This window comes from Zonotrichia leucophrys, chromosome 14 (assembly GCF_028769735.1).
Source record: "Zonotrichia leucophrys gambelii isolate GWCS_2022_RI chromosome 14, RI_Zleu_2.0, whole genome shotgun sequence".
NCBI classification, from domain to species: Eukaryota; Metazoa; Chordata; class Aves; order Passeriformes; family Passerellidae; genus Zonotrichia; species Zonotrichia leucophrys.
Window position 1 is genome coordinate 5464458 of NC_088184.1, and position 6000 is coordinate 5470457.

Genomic DNA, 6000 nt, shown 5'->3' on the forward strand with positions numbered 1-6000 from the left:
TTCTGAAATGGAACTGAAACTGGAGTTGTTTGCTGGTGGAATCACATAATTGTACTTCTTCCTATTGTCAGTGGCAGTTTACATTCAGAGGAGTTTGGGAAGTTGGACTTTCAAGAACAAAGAAGGAGAACTGACAATAGTGTGGGAAGCAAGAATTCAGCATGAATTAACATTTCCACGTGGTGAAGTCAAAGCCAACCGTGGCATCTGACTACCTTTATTTGTCCTCAATATTTTGCCATGAAAATGAATTGTATTTAATCAAGCTGGTTTGTTTTCTGACTAGGAGACATCACAGAGCAGGCTGCACTATTTCAGCACACATAACCCCTTCTATGGCCACTGGAGTGGGAGTGAAGTGGCCTTTCACTCAGGCCACATTTTGGTTGAGCTTGGGTTTTAACAATAAAAAAAACATTTGATTCTATTGAGAAAACTTCTGGGGAGGGTCAAAGGAAGATATCTGGAGCAGTTTTAGATATATTGTATTTGAAACACTTCTCATGCATGGTGTGGTCAATAGTAGAAGGGAAGGAAAGAGAATTGTCACTTTTATTTTCAGATTTGCTATGCATGGAAAACAAATTGATATTTTTTCAGTATAAGCCACTTCTTATTCTGGGATCTTTAGGACAAGATAATTTTCAATAACTTCCTGGCTTGATCCTGCAGTTGCTGCATTAAACAAAAAGCAGTATCTCTATGATTCCTGTACTCTTTCCAGCAAGCATGTGTACATGTATAGGTGTCTGTATATGAAAATTTCATGTCCTCATAATTTCTTCCTGACTGTGCCTGGCAAGGAAGGGCTCACTGTATCACCACAGCTTTGCCAGTGGTGCAGGCTGTTGCCTGGAGGGTTGTGATGCATGCAGGAACCTGCTTGGACACTTGATTTCCCTGGCTGCTCTGGAGGCTGCTCTGGTGGTTTTTGGCAGACTGGTGGTGCTCATTGTTCCTCTTGCCTCAATGCTCAGAGCGCATTGATACTTGAAAAAGCTTTTCTTTAATAGCTTAACAATCAGAATCTTCTACAAAGCTTTAATTTGATGCTTCTAAAGGCTTAGTAGCACAGCTTTTTCATGTTTTGGTCCATAGGCCAAATAAACTGACCATCAAACTGGATGTTTCTGCCAAGGGTTTACTCACAGAGTCATCTGAATGCTCAGGGACAGGGGTTCTTATTTATTAACAGGATTTTATACTTCTGAGTAGCTTCAAGGAAATCAGTCTCAAGGATCCTCCACAGCAGAAGCTGAAGGAGCAAAAGCCATCTTTCAGCACAGCCCAAGCCTCAGAAGGATGGGATATTCAAAGTTCTTGTCAGGGGCTTTCTATCAAACACAAACCTTTTGCTTCTGCCCTTCGATCAGAATGAGGAGAAGATTTTTGAGTGGTGATCAGCTGGGTTTCAAACTTGGGAAGACTACAGCTGCAAGTGAAGAACTGGTGCTCTCATTTGATGATTCCTAGGTGATTTAGCCCATCACAGCACAAAGTTAAGGCACTGACCTTCCCCAGAGCATGTGGGAAGCAGTCCAGGCAGTTTGGCTCCTTGATGTAAAAATGCCAACAACTTTTACCTGAACTGAATTACTCCAAGGTGGACTCTTAAGACTTGTTGTGAGTTCATATGGCAATGGGTATTTTTGAAACCTCCCACACAAAGCTCTTTTCTAGGGTCTTTATGAGGGTCTGCTATTGCTGACTTCCTTGGATCCAATCCTTGTCTGGTTTCTCAAAGAGTTTTTTGCTGACAGCAAGTGAGTTTCATGCATCAGTCACTTCTTTATCGTCTTTCAGATTTTAAATGGTAGAGTGCTGCAGAGAACTCATCAGAGAGTCCCTGCAAAGAGGAAACTTGAGAGACTTTGCCATTTTTACCCTGAATCTCATAGTGAAGCCCTGTTTTAAATTTTTGTTAACAACAAGAGATAAAGTTGTAAAGGCCACTGAAGGTGAGCTATGTGAACTTTCTCCATGCCTCTACAAAACCATTACGCTTTAGATTTGGTCTACAGCAAGAAATCCCATTTTAGTCATCCAGTGCTGTGGAAATTGTTTCTGATATTATAGAAATCAAGCTTTTCCAGCCAGTAGAAACTTCATCTACTTCAGGATAACATTCCTTAGCTCTGAGTTGCTTTTGCTGTAGCCTTGCATGCATCTTTCAGAAAATGCAATGCTATAATGGAAATTTCTCTGAGCTACCACACCTTTTGTTTCAAATATGACTTGGCTTCTGTATCCATCCCTTTCTCCCAATAATTCCATCCTGGCATGGCTTTTCTCATAGGTGTAGCTTCTTTTTTGTCACCTCCTGCTACTGCAGGGGTAAAAGTCCAGGCAGCCTCTGGAAAGGGCAGCCACTCACTGGAGCTGCTCTCCCTGAAGAGACTCTTCACTCCTGTCCTTTAGCAACAGGAGAGCCTGATAAGACACTGATTTTGTAACTTCTGTATTGTTCTGTCAGGCTTCCTTCCCACTCTCATCCTCCTTTATTTTTTGCCCTCTGATTTATTTCTCTGGTAAAACATTGACTCCTGCTCAGACTGGGAGCTGCATGGAGCAACTGATCCAGCTGTGGAGGGCACCAGTTTGTGCTTGGCACTTGTACCCAGCCACCACCTCTCTGGGTTGTAAAGCCTTGTGTTTATCTATTCTGAGAAATTGAGATATAGAACTGAAAATCTTCACGGGAATGAGGATCTGAATGTTCTCCTCCAGCAGTAAAAAACTTCTTTTTTCTTAAGGAGTTGATATTCCACAGTCAATACTGTTTGGGTGTTGTTAGTGCACTATAAGATCTCACTGGGCATTCACGGCACTAATACTTAACCAGAATTAAAGAACAAACCAACAATTAGGAAAAAACCATGCATACATTAATTCAGAAATGGGTTATTCTTTGCAATATTTCAGATTTACACAGGTACAAAATAAAAAATAGCTATTATTTGTTCTGAGAATTTGAGTAAAGGTAAGAGAGGGGAAAGAATATTTTCAAAACCTTTAGACTGAGTATATTAAAAATGCCATATTAGTGTTAGGTACTAAATCATGGACATACCTTTCCAGGAAAAAGCTGGAAGCCTGTGCCTAAAGGGGTTTAAAATAGCAGGAAGCAGTCCTGCACAGGTTACTCAGCCACCCAGGACCTGAGGAAGGCAGACAATGCCTCAGCCAGCACAGGTACAGGCGGAAGAGGGTGAGCCCTGATGCCCTCAGGCTCACACAGCTTTCCAAAGGGGATATTCCTGTGCATAACTTCACACGTGGCCATTTGTAGACCTGCAAATCCACTGCAATTGATTTCTTCCTCTCTGTAGCCTATAATTTGAGAGATGAAAATTACTTATAGTGCAGGGAGTGCTGTCTAAATGTGAGAGCAACTTGGTGCGTAAATAGGTTGTTTTTCAAAGATTCTTCCAACTTGCTACTGAGTTGATTGAGACTGATCATCTCCCAGTCCAACAGCTCAGCACTGGTTTCAAGGGAGTAGCACACTGTCCTCATTTCCTGTGTGTCTGAATAATAATTTATAGCAGTGTCACACAATCCCAGAAATATTACATTGCCAAGGTCAGTATGTTTAAAGATGTCACCACTGTGCTCACCTTTCCCAGGTGTCACTGCCCTCAAAACAAGGACAAGTTTTTGTGAGTCAGCACTGGGGCTGCTGCAATTCTCTATTAAGGCCAATCCAGGCTGGAGTTATTTTCCTTCAGTGTGTTGGGCTTACAGTGGCAATCTAGGGCCTGGCTCCCCAGGGGATCAGATATCTCTGCCTTGGAGAGGAGCAGGGCTGAAGGTGGTGTAACCTCAGATGCTGATTTAATCTGCTGGCCCAAGCATGCTGGAGCCTGGCTCAGCATCACATGGTGGCAAGTCATGGAGGGGTTCTGGACAATGTGGCCGGGACTAGAGGCCAGGTAGACTGTTGGTCTCTTTGGCTGGTTGTGGAGAGCTTGTGCATGGTGATAAGCTAGTTGTGAATCCTGCCAGGCAAAAGCTTGAGGAGTGGCTATCTGGAAATCCATGGGACATCCTCAATCTTCTGCCCCAGTGGAGAGACAGAAGAGCGAAGTAGAAACACAAAGCAGCAGGACAGCAGGGAAAGAAACATGGAAGAGTCATAGCTGGAGGGACTCCAGCTGACTCCTGAGGGCTTGTAGGAGCAGCTGTGACTTTGGGAATTGGTGGCTGAGCAGGGGGAGCTACATCTTGGTGTGAGGTGGAAGGAAGCAGGAAGGGAAGAGAATCTCCAGGGTTAGGCTGAGATCCTGGTGTGGATGGGCTCTGAGGGCAGGGCAGCCCTGGCTGTGCCCAGGGGCTGTGCCAGGGTGCAGCTCCAGGGGGGATCTGTCTGTCTGTCTGTCTGTCTGTCTGTCTGTCTGCCATGTCCCTCCTGTGGCCATTGGGCAGTGAGTGCTCTCTGCCTCTGGTGGGGCTGGGCACTGCCAGGGAGCTGCAGCTCCACAGGGACACCTGTGCCAGCACATGCCACTGTCACCTTCTCCTCTTTCCCTGTTACACAAAATTCAGGCTCATTACTTTTCTTTCCTTGCTATTTTGGTTAAAGGTCACTTTTTTGGTAAAAAAAAAAATGCAACATTTTGTAACTGTCAGGGAAGCCGAAACTTTTCAAAGCTTAACTCTTCAGAGCACTTTGGAAATTCCCACCAGAAAATATCACATGAAGCAACTGGAGGGAACCAAGACTGGTTTTGGGAGTCATTTCTTGGACTTCAAGGAAAAGAAAATAGCAATAACCTGTGAGAAGGACAAAGGCCCATTGTTCCTCCTGTTCTGGCTCCATCAGCTCTCTGACTGTTCCTGCCCACAGGAGCTTCCTCATTTTTTCACAGTTATTTTTCAATCCACTTCTTTCCATTTCCAAAAGACAGAATGTGGAGTGGATCTATTAAAAAGATAACAAATCTCAGGTTTTGACACCAAGCAAATACGGCCAGAGCCCATCTGACAGTGGCCAGCACTGGAGGATCCCTTTGGGAGCACCAGCTGGCACAGAGGGGAGCAGGAGATGACCAGAGCCAGCAGCAGCAAGCCTGACAGAGGTCTCTGTCTCCTCTTGAGACTGAGGGAATCAAGTCTTTTAACAAAACCTGTGGAGAGAATCTTATTTTCATTTGTTTTCCTAGATTGATGGTGTGTGATTCTTCCTGCTTTATTTATGGAGAGATGATTTAGCCACATGATTAACTAACAGAACAGCCAATTACACACATATTGTAGTAATTGTGTGTTTGCATACAGAAAACTCACCATGGAAATTACATGGAGCAGGCTCATGTCAGTGAAAAGGAGGAAGGTTGCCTGTTAGAGCAGGAAGAATGTCAACCACATCCTCCCATACAGACCTGACACCTTGCTTCACTTTAGCACTCATGGAGATTCTTTTCCCAAAACCACTTTAGGTGACATTTTCAACCCCCTGCAGTTTAATAGATGCTCAGTTTGACATTTATTGTGTCGGACAGTGACTCACATAAACTCCTTGTGACCTCATTTTACTGTGCAAAAGACACTTGAATGGGGATGTTACAAATGGGAAGTGTTTGTGTGGTGGCTTGCAGCCAGCAGAGCCAGTGTGGCCTCTGCTGCTTGGGACACTTCTTTAACCCTTGCACTGGAAATAAATAAATACATATAGGTATTGCAAAGGCCCTGTAGATCAGCTGTTCCTTAGAAATACAAGTCTTTGAATATCAATGACTTCCCTGTTAGGAAGTTTGAATAATTCCTTGAAGGACTGGATAGCTTAATGGTTGAATCCAGGAAGCAGAAAAATAGGTTAAGTAAGTGAAAGAAGCACAGAATGATAGCAGTAACCTGTAGGCAATCTCAGTTTGTCCCAGAGGAATATTGTCACAGAAAGTCAAAATGGTTCTGAGATATATCTGGAATTAAAAATTCACAAATTCAGACTACCTACACCCACTCCCAGATTAATTTGCTGTAAGGTTTATCATCAACTCA